Source organism: Chinchilla lanigera, unplaced genomic scaffold, assembly GCF_000276665.1.
Source record: "Chinchilla lanigera isolate Chin_1 unplaced genomic scaffold, ChiLan1.0 scaffold00041, whole genome shotgun sequence".
NCBI classification, from domain to species: domain Eukaryota; kingdom Metazoa; phylum Chordata; class Mammalia; order Rodentia; family Chinchillidae; genus Chinchilla; species Chinchilla lanigera.
Genome location: NW_004955442.1, coordinates 6992899 through 7008016, shown reverse-complemented (window position 1 = coordinate 7008016; position 15118 = coordinate 6992899). Strand labels below are relative to the sequence as shown.

Genomic DNA, 15118 nt, shown 5'->3' with positions numbered 1-15118 from the left:
ACCTGGCTGTGAGAGACACTGCACAACTGTTGCCCTGAGCTGCCATGTTTTCTGCCTCCCGGTGGGCGGTATCTCGGGAGACGCCTCCAAAATGGCGCTTAAGATATTTAGGAATATTGTGCACACATTCTGGAAGGTTGAGGCGGGAGGATCACGAGCTCGAGCCCAGCTCGGGCAACTTAGCAACTTAGTGGAACCCTGTCTCACAAAATAAAAAGGGCTGGGGATGTGGCTGTACGTGAAGGCCCTGGGTACGGTCCTGAGGACCTTAAAAATAGTAATAGGTATTTAGGGTTAAAGTAAAATCGTTATGTGATAAATGACAAATATTTTTAGAGGAAATGCCTAGCCATAAATAACAGAAATAAAATTACAAAATTCAGGTACATCTGAGAAAGTAGAGGCGTCTGGGGTTTTGCCAAGCTGCCAGGGCACCCCCAGGAATCCTCTGCGTTTGCTGAGCTGCGCCCCCTCCTGGCCCGGGAGGTCTGTGTGGTTTCCGTTTGCAAGGGCTGCGCAGACAGGAACCCGCAAGGCTGGTCCCGAACCACAGCGCGTGCCCCCGCCTCCCGTTTCAGAGGAAGTAGGCTGGAAGGTCGGGACCAAGGGCAGCCTCCCTCCTCCTGCTCCCTCCTCTGGCACAGAGCTGAGTCACTCAAGCGCCGGGCATTCACCCCAAAGACAGCCGAGGTGGTGGGGCTCTGAGGTGGGGCTGGGCTGAGCCCGTGGTCATTGCTGTTGGGAGCCATTTCCTGGAGCAGGGCCCTGCAGCTGCCCCCAGGCCTGAGCCTTTCGCTTCCTTGTGAACATATCTTGAATAGGTTTCCGGTGCTGGCAGAGGACAAACGTCATCTCACTCACCCCCACATACCTTAGAGGAAGGAGCCACATCATCACACTTCGCCATGTGACCCGTAAGTAAACAAGCACAGGGAGGCCAAGTGACGGGGCCAAAGTGGCACAGCACAGGGCCTGAGCTCTGGAGGGCCACTCTGCTGCCCCTCTGAGGAAAAGCCAGAAAGCTGGGGGAGGGGGAGGAAGCCACGCTGTGCCACCCCACGAGCGTCCTCCCCTTCCTTCCCTCCTCTACTCCCCACGTTCCCTGCACCCAGAGGGCATCACCTCCCACCAGGCACCCCAATACTCCCCAAGCCACCCCAAGCCTGACAGCCTGTCCCCTTCTGTTACATCTCTGGCCTCAGCCCCTTTGTCCCCAGCACCTCCCCTTAACACAGCTGAGTGACCTGAGGTCACTTGACTGCTCTGTGCCTTAGTCTCTCTGTCTGTAAAATGGCCCATCTCACACAGTCGCCATGGAGCTGAAGTGAGATTTTATGAGTGCACAGACTTATGTGTTCATAGATGCATAGACAGAAGCAGATCTGAGCTTACCACAGTCTCTGGCACAAAATGTTCAACAACTTCTGTTGTTGCGGTTTGATTTTATCAGTATATGTTTGCAAAACAAAAATAATGACATTGGTTGTGAGGAACTAGTACACATATATATCTTTTTGTTTGTTTTGACATAGGGTTTCACTATGTAGCCTAGGCTGGCTTTATTTATTTATTTTTTTTGGTATCAGGACTTGAACTCAGGACCTTGCACTTGCCAGGCAGGCACTTGTGCCACTGAGCTATATCCCCAGCCCTGTGTATACTTTAAATGGGTGAATTATACTGCATGCAAATTATGTCTTGATCAAGTTAGTTAAAATAAAAGAAAAAGGAAAGAAAGGAAAAAAGATTCCAAGGCTCTAGCTGAACAAGGCCATTTTCAGGATATTTTTATACAATCACCCCAGTGGCTGGGTGTGGTGGTGACACACTTATATAATCCTGGCACTTGGACTGCTCAGACAGGAAGATCGATGCAAGTTGCAGGCCAGCCTGGGGTAATGGTGCGCTACATAGCCAGACCCTGTCTCAAAAAGTAATTAATTAACTAATTAATTAATTTACCCCCATGGCCTCCAGGGGGCAGTGCTGGGCTGAGAAAAACTAGGCTCTGGTGTGTCTATGTTTATGTGTGTGTCTCTGTATGTGTGTATGTTAACCAACTTGCAGAGTTGTAGAGGGTTCAGCGTGTGATCGATTTGCTCTGTTGCTGCAGACCTATGGTAGCACAGTACATCACGGCAGAGCAAAACTCACCTGGTGGGCAGGAAGTCAGTCCCACAGTCCCCAGGAGGTTACATCCCCAGTGGCTCAAGGACCTTCCTCCACCTCCCACAGTGCCAAGCTGGGACCAAGCCTCTAACACAGGTAGCCTGGTCAGCAGCTCTACTCAGCTACAAACCTCTGCCCTCATGTCAACTCCAATTGTCAAAAGTCCCAGGGAAGGCTGCTGATTGGCCCATCTTGGATCACTCCTGTGCACTTCTGAGCCAATCACTGTGTCCTAAAGGAGTAGCATGGGAAGAACATATCCCAAAGAAGGGACCTGCTTGTGGGCAGTTACTGTGAGCTGCGAAGCCACCCTAGTCTGGAGGAAGTACCTAGTACTATACAGCGTGAACTGCTCACCTCATCTATTTCCTCCTCTATAAAGTAGCGATGATAACAGAACCTGACTCAGTCCGATGAGCCGTAGGCACAGAACACCTAGCACGGCACCTGGCAGTACTAGGATCGTGGAGCAGCAGTTACTGTTATTGCTGCCGATTTCCCCATCATGAAGGCACCTCCAGAAGGTGGGTATCATTAGTATCCCCACCCTACAGGGAGGGAGAAAGTGCTGTGAGGAGTTTTACAGAGGTCTTACTTTTTGGAAAGGAAGACTCATCAGACATAACTTTCTGGAAGCTATCTCCCTGGGCGATGCAGATCAGGCCTGAACACCCTGGAGAGCCAGTGGGGCCCAGCGACGGGCTTGTCTGGAGCTTCCCGGCAGCCTAATTGACATCCAGGGCTGGATAACTGTGAGATGGTTAGCAGCGTCCCTGGCCTCCACTCCTTCCAAAATCCAGATGCCAGACAAACAGACTGTCTGCAGACATTGCCAAACGTCCTTGGGCACACAACAGCCCTGGGCTGAGAATCCACAGTCTCATGAGACCCGGCCAGGTTACAGGTGGGAAACCGGAGCGCCAGAGAGGCCGAGGAGTCACGAGCGTCTGCTAAGTGGGCCCCTCCTCTTCTCACTGGTGCCAGACCAAGCCCTTTGCAGTTATCGCTGTGAATTCTCGTCTCCACCCCGAGGCAGGTGCCACCGCCTTCCCTTTGGATGTGCAGAACTGGCAGCTCAGAGGGGTGCAGTGACTCACTGTAGGGCACACAGCAGGCACACGGACATCAAAGCCAGGAGCCCTGGGCCCCCGCGGCCCCTCTGTTGGCTGGGGAAGAACAGAACGGAAGGGGCTCCTGTAAACAGGAGACAGCGCTGGCGGATGCAAGGATGACATCATGTCCTCAGGTCTGTGGTCAACTGCAGGCAACCTTGCGTTTCCGCAGGGATCTGCCCGGCTCCTTCCCGTCCTACAAACTGTCGGGCGCCGGCAGCATGGAAGGCGCCCAGGCTAATGGGCCATCTTCGGCCTGTGTCATTGCATGCCTCAGTGAGCGAGGAGCCTGGGCACATATGTGACCAGCTGTCATAGCACAGTTGTAGGCATCGGGGTGGACACTGGCTTGGGTCCCACAGCTGGAGAGACTGAGGCCCAGAGAGGTAGAGCCCCTCCCTGACGGCTGCACAGGAGTGAGCTGGAGCAGAGCGGGGAGGCTGGGCTCACTGCTTTCCTCTCCTCTCCCTTCCCCCATCCCCTCCCCTCCTCCCCTCCCCTTCCCTTTCTTTTTGTTTCCTTTCCTTCCTTCCTTCCTCCCTTTCTTTTCTTTTTCTTCTTTTCTTTGAGACAGGACCTCATTATGTTTTTTGTTTTTTAATCTTTTTTTTTGAGACAGGGTCTCCCTATGCAGTTCAGGCTGGCCTTGAACTCACTTTGTAGCCCAGGTTGGTCTAGCACTCAAAAGGATCCTCCTGCCTCAGCCTCCCGATTGCTGGGATTACAGGCGTGTGCCACCATGCCCAGTGAGACAAGACCTCCTTATGTTCCAGGCTGGGCTTGAACTCACTATCCTCCTGCCTCAGTTGCCCAGAGTGCGAGGATTATAGATGTGCACCATGATGCCGGCTCCTATTTGGTCTTGAGACAGGGTCTCATTAAATTGCCCAGAATGACCTTGAACTTGTGATTCTCCTGCCTCAGCCTCCTGAGTAGCTGAGATTATAGGTGTGTGCCAGCACACCCAGCATTGTTTTTCTTTATTGAACAGCGTTTCTAAGATATAAGTCCTGTACCACAGAATTCACTCACTTAAGTGGCTCTTAGCATATTTATAGATCTGTAGAGTCATCCCCAGAATCAATTTCAGCACATCGTCATCACCTCTGGAAATCCCCCCTTCCCCAATCTTGCAGCTCCTGGCAACCACACGGCCCCTTTGTCTCTGTGGCCTTGCCTGTTCCCATGGCCTCATGTGATAGGTGGTCCTGGTGGCTGCCTTCTGTCACTCAGAGCGGAGTCTTCAAGGATCTTCCCTGCTGCAGCACTGGCTGGTGTTCCATCTTTATCACTGCCACGTAATACTCCTGTTCACACAGCTGTGGTTTCTTTTGTCCTCATCCACTGATGGACGTTTCTGTTCTTTCTGCTTGCGTGTTTTCCTTCTCACTCCTGCTGGCTGGGAACATCTGGGTGCAGGCTTGGATGCTTGACATGTTGGGAAATCACATAGCCTGCTGGGTAGAAAATGTTCCCATTTACAGTCAGGGAGACTGAGGCTCCTCGGAGTCCAGGGATTCCACAGCAGATTCAGACCAGATCTATTCCTAGAGGTCTCAAACTTGCAGCCTGGGAGCTGATGTGGAAATCACCATGTCTGGTTTGGCTTGAGAAGTGTTTTATATAGTTTGTGAAATAGCTGCCTGCATAGGAAACTTGGGAGCTTTCCTGTTTACAAAAAACCAGACTTCCCGGTTCTGCAGAACAACAACTGCCAGGTCTGGCCACCGAGGGCTGACCTTTTCCCTTACCAGGAGCTTGGAGACAGTAGCCAAGGACAATATCCCCTTCAGGCAGGCCTGTGCTCCCCACGGTCCTCAGCTCCCCAGGACCCACCTGGTTGGTGAGGGTGATCGGCCGTCCTGCTTGCCCTTAGCAGGGCTGCCTAAGTTTAAAACTGAGAAGTCAGAGAGGCGTGGTGGCACATGCCTGTAATCCTAGCACTCTAGAGGCTGAGGCAGGAGGATTGTTGCAAGTTTGAGACCAGCCTGGGCTACAAAGTGAGCTCAAGGCCAGCCAGAACTGCATAGCGAGACCCTGTCTCAAAAAGACAAACAAAACAAAACAAAACAAAATAAAACTGAAAAGTCATAGCTGCTCGAGATAACTAATCCCAGCGCTCGGGGAGGCTGAGGCAGGAGGATCACAAGTTTGAGCCCAGCCTGGGAGCCATTTAGTGATTTAGCAAGACTCTTGTCTCAGAATAAAAAATTTTAAAAAGGGCTGAGAAAACCCTTTTTAAATTTTTAGCTTAGTGTGAAGACTCTGGGTTCAGTCCCCAAAGAAGATGGGGGAGGAGGAGGAGGAGAAGAAGGAAAAGGAAAAGGAAAAGGAATGGAGGAGAAGCAGGGAGGAGAGGGAGGAGGAGGAGGAAAGAGAAAAACACACCCAGGAAACTCCCTTCCCCCAGGACAGGTGGTCACCCTCTTGTCCCAAAGCCTCCTACCTGCCATCCCGCCAGCTCTCGCTCCCTCCCGCAGTACCTGACACTGAACATCGAGTTTCCCGGATGGGGCCAGCCTTTGTCAAGGGCCCTGTGGGCTCAGCTTGGCCCTCTAATCGTTTCTCACTCTGCCCACATTCTCCAGGGTCAGTGGGCCCCAGAGGCCAACCCCAGTACTCTGGCGAGAGAACGATAAAGTCAGGGTTGTTCATGACCTTGGGTTTATTCCAGTTCAGGCTCAGCCTTTATTCCCGGGGGAGGCCTGCCCCATGTTCCCAACCCGTGCATGAAAGAGTGGGACAGGAAATGGTGGCTTGGTGATTAAAATGAAAAGCTAGCCATCTCGTGTGCAACTTCCCCTCTTTAAAATGAACTTTGACTTTTATAAGAGTTTTAGATTTTCAGAAAGATCGGGAAAACAGTAGAGGGCTCCCATATATTGTTATCGTTTCTCCTCTTAGCACCATCTCCCACCAGTGTCATGCAGTTGTTTTCAATAATGAGCGACACTGGTACTGCCGGGGCATACAAAAGGACACCCCAAAGTGCGGCGTGTGGCACGCGTGGACTCTGAACTGGGGGACACGGGAAGGGCAGCAGAAACACTGGCTCCCTGACCTCCTCCTACTTCCTTCCCCCCAAGGCAGCCAGAGAAACTAGGATTCCTCTTCCCTGGGCCATGTCACAGAAACCTGGCCCCTCTCCCCAAAGACACGGTACCTGCAACTGTCCCTCCAGCCTTGCCCGCCTCCTGTGTGGGAGCCGGCCCTGGAGGAACGCGGCAGCCACCTGTCTGACAGCAGATCTTAAGACCCTGGCTCCAGAGGCCCTGAGCCCACCAGAAGGAGTGCGTGTGACCCAGAGGGCCAGGAGGAACCTGGGCACACAGCTCCTGGGTCTCCTTTTCTGCTCCTAACAGCTCACACCTGGGGTCGAATCACATTTCCACACAGCTCTCCATGTCCTGTTGGATCTGAGCGTTGAAATAGATAATTTCCCTGGGGCCTCTGGGTCGCATTTAGGAGGCCTCCTGCATTTCCTAAGACTCTGGTTCCGTAAATCTGTTCTTTTTTGTTCGGGTTTTTTTTTTTGTCTTTCTGAGACAGGGTCTCGCTATGCAGTTCAGGCTGGCCTTGAGCTCACTTTTAGCCCAGGCTGGTCACCTTGACGGTTCAGAGGACGGGTCCTGGGGGAGGGGTTACAGCGTGTCCCTCCGTGTGGATTTGCTGTGTGTCCCCCGAGCTAGGACTGGGCTAATGCGTTCTGAGGAAGCCCTCAGAGCACAGCGTCCTCCTGCCCGCTCTCCTCCAGTGCACATGATCTGCCTGTGACTCACTGCTGCGGCACTGACCTTGATCGTCTGGCTGAGCAGGTGAATTGCTTGGAAATCTGCTCCAGAGATTCACCCAATTTTTAAAGAATCACTGAAGCTCTAAGTTCTCACTGTCCTGGTTGCAGACTCCACTGGGCAAGTGGGACCCGCCAGAGTTCCAAGCCTGGGTGGCGTTTGCATTGCACAAGAGAAGCTGCTTTGTCACGGGTTTCGCCTTCTCACGGCGCAGAGGAGGCTCTCTGCGGTGAAGGGACAAGCGCCAGGTCACACGGTGCGCCTGCAGCTGTCGGGCTTGAACCACCTGCTCCCCCTCGCGCCCCGCCCCGCCCCGCCAGCCGCATGCTGTACAGCCTGAAGCAAGCCCCCACACAGGCAGGGAGGAAATGCCACCAGCCTGGACCTCCTCTTGCTCCATGGGCCGCCATCGACCCTGGAGACACAGATTTCCGAGAGTCCCCTGGCTGCTCCGGAATCTCCGGAGAGAAAAACTAAGAGGTCCGGAGAGGCTGCAGAATACTCGATCTGAAGGGCGCCCCTGGATGCCACCCGCTCCCCTCGGCTTTCTCCAGTGGCTCGGCGGGCGCCCACGCAGGAGGAAGCCCGTGTTACCCTCGGCACCTGACCAGCTCCTGAGGGGGAATCTGGGGTCCTGGATGGCGGCTTCTGACCTCCCCGATCTCCCTGCTCCTCAGACCAGGGGAACTCGGGTTCCCAGGCTCCACAGAGGTGCTAGATCTCCCTGGGAGAAGCCTTTCTGGCTCTCTGGGCTGGGTAGTCTTCCTCTGTAAAGTGGGGGTAAGGGCTGTCTCCTCCAGGAGGCTCAGGCTCCTGTGTCCAGCGTCCCGATGGTGGGGTCTCAGCTGGTCACCGCCCCTTGCCCTCCCCCTGCAGCAGTGGCGCCCCCTGCTGGCAGGGTGCCTCTTGGCACGCTCTGCGGTGCGGCCTTTGCTCTCTGCCTCCCCCTGCAGGCCATCTTGCCAAGGGCGGCTTAGAGAAAAGCCACCAAGAGGGAGGTCAGGTTCAGGGCTCTACTCTCCAGCCCTCTAGGATGGGGCAGAACCGGGCCTTCAGCCCCATTGCCAACCTCAATTCCAAACGCAACTCCTGCCACTAAGAGAGCTGCAGCAGTCTTATGGAAACTTTCAAAATCTACCCCAACGCTTTGTCCTTTGTAAAATGTGAAATGCCAAAAAATTTTTTAAAGCTAGACCTGAATTGGTGGGGGAGGGGCGTAAAATCCTTGGGTAAAATAACGGTGCATTTTTTTTTCTTTTTGTCTTTTTGAGACAGGGTCTCGCATTGCAGTTCAGGCTGGCCTTGAGCTCACTTTGTAGCCCAGGCTGGTAAGGTGCACTTTTGAATGGCCTGGCTCAGTAAATCACCACAAAGAAAACACGCTCCCGAAATTCCCAGGGCAGAGCAGAAAGCCCCACGGTGTCTGCCCCTAGTCTCTCTGCCTTTCCTCTGCCCTGCATAGAGGTGCAGCTCCTATCTTCTCACGTTCTCTGCTCTCCAAAAGTCATTCATGGGGGCCCCATATAGAGTCCTGGAATGCAAAACAAAAACAAAAAAGCAAGTAAGTAGAGTCCTGGCAGCATTATCCAAACCCCTTCTCCGGCTTGGCCCTGCCCCTCCCCGCTGGCCCTGCGCCTGTCTCTCTAACCCCGCAAGAAACTCCGCAGGCTGCCCCCATCCTCTGCCTCTCCCAGGCTCTCCTTGTCGGCTCTCATGCCCACAAGAGAAATCCTTCTCTCCCCGTTCTGGAGACCGGAAGCTCTGAGCCAGGGTATGGCAGGCCCTGCCCTCCCTGAGGGCTCGGGGGAGAATCCTTCCCTTCCTGCTCCTGGCTTCTGCTGGCTGCCCGCCAACCTTGCACTCGCGGGCTGGTGGCCGCATCACTGCAGCCTTTGCCTGCAGCATCACGGTCTTCTCCCTGTGTGTGTTGTCAAATGTTGCCTTTCCTCTGTGGGTCTGTTTTCTGTTCTTATCAGGACCCCTGTCAGTGGAGTAGGGGCTTAATCCTACATTTAAGTTGCCTTCATCCTAACTTTTTTTTTTTTTTTTTTTTTTTTTTTTACCAGGAACCGAACTCATGACCTTGCGCTTGCCAGGCAGGCGCTTTGCCGCTGAGCTAAATCCCCAGCCCCGCCTTCATCCTAACTTGATTGCTGATTTTCCATAGAAGGTCTCGGTCTGAGCTTCTGGGTGGTCTTGAGTTTTGGGGAGGTCCCGTCCAACCCTGGAGCTCCCTTGATCACTTTGCTATGCAGATGGAGGTAGATCCTCCCAGGAAAATCAGCCTTCCTCTTCCAGAAGGGGTGGGAGGGGGACTTGGCTGCCGACTCCAGGGTTCTTTACAATACTCAGTCACACAGGAAGGTGCCCATCTCCGTGCCAGGCAAGACTCCCTGCTCCCCCCTGGCATCAGAAGGACAAGTGACAGAGAAGCACTCAAGCTGGCCTGCCACTCAGTGCTACCAACGACAATGAGGTGACCAGGCCTTTGGGGACCTTGGTCCGAACTCCATGATCATCACCAGAAGAAATGAAGGCTCAGAGGGGGACAGAGATCTGCTGAGGCCACACAAGATGACAGGCCCGGGATAGATCTGCAAGTTGCAGGGTCTCTGTGTATCTCCAGAGCATTTACACACTCATGCACATAAACGGTCACACTCACTCACATACACACACACACTCACACGCACACGCACACCTAGCTCCTGGCCGCGCTCTCCCTCACCTACCCACACTTTCCTGACACTTGCTAAACTCATTTCCTTCCGGGGTCAGAAAGGAAATGGAATCAGAATTTCCACTCCTGTGAACTGCTCCTGCTGTATTAATTTCCTGTGGCAGCTGTAACAAGCGATGGGAAACTCGGTGGCTTTTCTTTTGCTGTTGCTTTTGGCAGTACCAGGGGTCTGGTACTGCAGCAGAACTCTTTTGGCAGAACTCTGGACCTTGTGCGTGCAAGGCAAGTACCCTCTCGCCAAGTTACACCCTAGCCTTCACTGCGTAAAACAGCACTCATTATCGTCAAGAAATCAACCAGTAACAAATGCTGGTGGGGCTGTGGGGAAAAAGGACCCCTTCTCCACTGTTGGTGGGAGTGTAGACTGGTGCAACCATGGTGGAAATCAGTGTGGAGATTCCTCAGTAAACTAGGCTTAGAGGTCCCTTTCAATCCTATTTCCCCTTTGGGTATTTTTCCAGAAGAACTGAAAACATCATACCACAGCAACTTATGTGCACCCATGTTTATCACAGCACAATTTGTCATAGCTAAATCATGGAAACAACTCAAATGCCCATCAACTGAGGAATGGATAAAAAAGATGTGGTATTTTTATATAATGGAATATTACTCAGCTATAAAGAAAGATAAACTCGAGGCTTTTATAGGTAAATGGATGCAACTAGAGACCATACTCATAAGTGAAAAAAATCAGGCTCGCATGTGTAAACATCGTATTGTCTCCCTAGTGTAAGAATCTGAAAGAGTAAACAAAATCTGAAAGGTGCAATAGATATTGTGAAAGGGAAAGAAACTGCTCAAAAGGAAAAAAATGACTGGGATGAGCGAAAGAGAAAAGAAAGAAGGAAGGGAAAAATTATGTGTATATATGTACACAAGATCGCTAAGGTAATTGTACTACTAATTTCTATCGGTTTATTGAAAGGATTAGTTAATGTGTAATTGTTTGATCAATCTTTATGCCTATAGCTGGTTATCTGAGTAACCAATTTTAAGATAACAATATGTAACACAACAACCATTGTTAATTTCCTACCCCCTTGTTTGAAATGCTGTATCATTTTTATTGTTTTTGTGTTGTTTTATGTCTTTGTATTTGTAAATTTGTTTGTGTTCTTTTCTTTAAAAAAAAAAAAAAGCACTCATTTATTCTCTTTTTTTTTCCCCGTACCGAGAATCGAACTCACAACCTCACGCTTGCCAGGCAGGCACTGTGCCGCTGAGCTAAATCCCCAGCCCCGGCACTCATTTATTCTTGTGTGGTCTCCAGAAGTCCAAGGTGATTCTTATGGAGCTTAATGCATGGCGTCAGGAGGGCAGGCTCCTCTGGGGGCACTGAGGAGAACCCACTCCAGGAGTCCTCCAGCTCCCAGAGGCTGGGCCTTCCTGGGTCTTTCCGGACCTTTCCTGGCTCTCGGGCTCCTTCCCTGGCTCAGGAGTCTCTTCTGCTGTCGCGTCAGCTTCTGTGTCCTCAAACCTCGCACTGCCTCCCTCTTGCGCACCTCTGTGACTAAACTGAATCCACCTGAATAACACAGGATAAGCGTAATCTCTTATGTCAAGATCCTAATCACATCTGCAGTCATTTTGGCCATGGAAAATAACAACTTCAGGTTCCAGGCATGAGGACATGGACCTCCGGGGGCCCATTGCAGAACGCCATTCGCCCCCCGCCATTCGGCCCTCGCTCCTACAATAATGCCGGTGCGCATCAGCACAGATTGTGTGCGGATTGCAAGGGAAGCTTCTTATTTCCCCCAGAAGCCAGGACACCGAGGCTCCAAGAGAAGTGACTTGTCCAAGGTCACACGGCCAGGACATGGAAGCAGAGCCAGTAACCAAACTCCAGGAAGTCTGCCTGACCCAAACCAAGCCTTGACGCTGCCCCATGCTGCCCTGTCAAGGACTGGCATTTCCAAGTGCTCCATCCATGCCAGCTGCCTGTTTTGCACATCAGCCCTGTGTCCGCTGGGGACCTCCAGAGAAACAGAAGCAGGTGGATTTCATGTGGGAACTGGATCACACTTGCACAGAGGCCGAGAAGTCCTGTGGCCTGCTGTCTGCACCCTGGAGACTGAGGTGAGCTGGTGTGTGATTCATCAGAGCCCAGAGGCCTGTGAACCAGGGAGGAGTGCGGGCTGCCGCTGAAAGTCCCAGAACCCGGAGCCCAAGAGTCTAGAGCCCTGATGTCCAGGGCAGGGGAAGAGGGATGGCCCTGCTCCAGAAGAGCAGGTTTGCACTCCAGATGGGGCCCTCAGTGGACTGGACGATGCCCACCACATCAAGGGACATCTTCACTCAGTCCCCTGACTGAAATGCTAATCTCTCCCAGAAACGGCCTGCAGATACCAGAAATGGTGTTTCACCAGCAATCTGGGGAGCCCTAGCCCAGTCAGGCACTGGGATCCTAACCCTGTAAGTCACAAGCAGTCCTACAAGGCAGGCTGCTCTGACAGATGCGGAAACGGAGACCTACAGAGGCAGTCATTTGCCCATGGCCACACCGCCTGGCTTCATGTCAAAGCCCATGGGCTATTTAGGGATTATCTGGTGACAGGATGTGAGAAAGGCTGGTCAAGGACACGCCATGTCCAAGGCCATCAGCTGGGAGGTCCCAGCATGGACCTCAAGGCCTGTGTTTTTGCTGTCTCCATCTCTGCCCTTGCCCCACCCCGTACCTCACACAGCCCAAGGCTGTTCCTACAGATGGAGCTCGGGCGTTACCTCTGACAGTCCCCAGCCCTCCTGTCTGCCCCACAGGGTCCTTCAGTGTCAGGCCAGCTGTGGGCCTCTTCTTCCACAGCTGCCCCTCCTTTACCGCAGCCTTGGGGACCCAGTGTGGCCCAGCTGTGGCCACTGGGCCCAGCGCCTTCCCGAGGCAGGGATTCGTAGCAGTCTCCACACATAATCCGGGCACTGGGTCTGGCCCCTCTCGCCAGCAGCTGGGTGAGATGCTTGTGGCCCCTGCTGCTCATAGGCACCTCTCCCTCCAGTGACAGGGCTAAGAAAGCCCCCTCTGCCCAGGAAAGAGGAATGTGGAGCCTTATTTTCCTTCCAGCCACCAATAGCTGACCTCTTCTGAAGACTTACTGTGTGTCAGCCCTTCTGCCAAGCACTTTCACAGCCTCTGCTAATTTATTTATTGAGCTACTAGGAAGTGGACCCTGGCCTTTGCATATGCTAGGCAAGCACTATCCCAACGAGCTATGTCCACAGCCCCTGCACTAATTTAATCTTAAGAACCAAGCCTCCATGAGGTTGGCTCTGTTATGAGCCCACTTTTCTTTATTTTTTGGTACCAGGAATCGAACTCAGGTCCTTGCACTTGCTGGGCAGGCGCTTGTGCCGCTGAGCTATAACCCCAGCCTTCATGACCCCCACTTTCTAGACAGGGAGATGGAGGCTCAGAGATCTGCTGGGAGCTGGCCGTGGTCTTAGGTCTGTGACTTACAGGTTTAGGATCCCAGTGCTGGCTGCGGAATGCATTCCCCTGTCAGCTCGCACCCACAAGGTGCATGGAGGGCAGGAGGAAATGAGGCCTGAGAGTGGGCAGGGTCCTAGCTCAGAGCAGGGCATTCAGTGGGAGCTTGGAGGTGGGTAGGATGGTAGTGGGTAAGGAGGGGATAGGAGCCTGGGCTTGGAGAAGGTGGGAGAGATTCGCACGCACACACACACACACACACACAGGTGTGCATGACATTGCACCCATGTGGATGACAGCCTTTGTCAGTGGTGTGCTCTGTGTATGTGCACGTGGGTGTGTACTGCCAGAAACAATCACGACAGCTTTGGAAATGGCCAAACAGGATCCCCACGTGTGTTGCCGGTGTATCCTTCCCAATTGTCTAGGTCTCCGTCAACATCAAGCTACTTTACAACACTGTAGGAGGTAGAAAACTGGTTGTAAATCAGATGATTCTAATCCACACAAATGCAAATGAGTGCATGTGCAGAGACAGCATTGATCATTGCCCCACGGATACAAAGCAGTTGTACACCTCTGTGTAAATGTAGCCCAGCATCCCCGTGCTCTTCAAGTGTCCTCTGTATTGGCGGCAACAGCTTATTAGTTCCCCCATTCATTAATGCGCTAAACTCTGTGACTCATGTTCATTTTATACTTGTATGAGTCCTGAGTTTACCTTTTTTTTAAAAAAACAGGCTCTTGGACTGGGGATTTAGCTCAGTGGCACAGCGCCTGCCTGGCAAGTGCAAGGTCGTGAGTTAGATTCCTGGTACCAGAAAAAAACAAAACAAAACAAAACAAAACCAAAAAAACCCAGGCTCTTGCTATGTAGCCCAGCTGACCTCAAACTCGAGATACTCCTGATTACAGATATGCACCCTACCTACACCCAGCTGAGTTTATTTACTTTTTCCTGGTACTGAAGATTGAAACCAGGGCTTTTGCACTGAGGTACATCTCAAGCCCTCCTCCTCCTTTTTCTTTCTTTCTTTCTCTCCCCCACCTTTCTTCTTTCTTTTTGGACAGGGTCTTGCTAAGTCAGTAAGGTGCCCAGAGTAGGTTTGAACTTGGGAATCTCCTGCCTCAGCTTCCCAGGTGCTGGGATGACAGCTGTGTACCACCACACCCAGCCTGAGTTTACCTTTTAAAAGCATGATATGCCAGGTGTAGTGGCGCACGCCTGTAATTCCGGCACTCGGGAGGCTGAGGCAGGAGGATCATTGTGAGTTTGAGACCAGCCTGGGCTACAAAGTGAGCTCAAGGCCAGCCTGAACTGCCTATCAAGACCCTGTCTCAAAAGACAAAAATAAATAAATAGAACGCTGTCGCACACCGGCCCTCAGGCTGGCTGCCGCTGCTCGATTGAGAACTACCATGACACAGAGATTGGCCCACCATGCACAGGCTGCACATGCCCTCCCATGGACGTGTGTGAATCATTCAAACATGGAGAAACCCCTGGGAATACATGCCACACAGCGGGTCACTCTTGCTCCTGACGTTGAGAACCAGAAAGGTCCAGAGTCAGCAGAGGAGCAGCTGCTGAACAAGGACTCAGTGAACATGAGAATGCAGACTAAGCCTGAGGAGTCAGAGGTCCTGTGGACTGAGGTCATGAGAGCCGTTTGGAAGCTGTAAACCAGGAGGACCTTGCACAATACCTGGGGAGGCCCCCTGGAAGCCATTCTTCCCCTGAAAGTACAGGCTGTGGTGGAGCTCTGGAGAGGTCTGCAGCAAGATTTCTGCTGCCTGTGCTGACACTTGGGGAGAGGACACTAACTGGTTGTGGGGTCCCAATGTGATGGGAGGCTGGAGAGAAAACGCTACAAAAAATGGC

At 52.5% G+C, this 15118-nt stretch overlaps 1 long non-coding RNA gene across 2 annotated transcripts; it reads left to right on the top strand.

Annotated features, from left to right (window-relative positions):
* Window positions 1-246: 246 nt before the first annotated feature.
* LOC106149307 lies at window positions 247-9103 on the top strand. Of its 2 annotated transcripts, none has more exons than XR_001235387.1 (3): window positions 247-690; window positions 822-914; window positions 7036-9103. It is a non-coding gene; the product is annotated as an uncharacterized LOC106149307 (long non-coding RNA). The 2 variants fall into 2 exon arrangements; XR_001235386.1 differs by having other exon boundaries at window positions 247-706.
* The last annotated feature ends 6015 nt before the right edge of the window (window positions 9104-15118 follow it).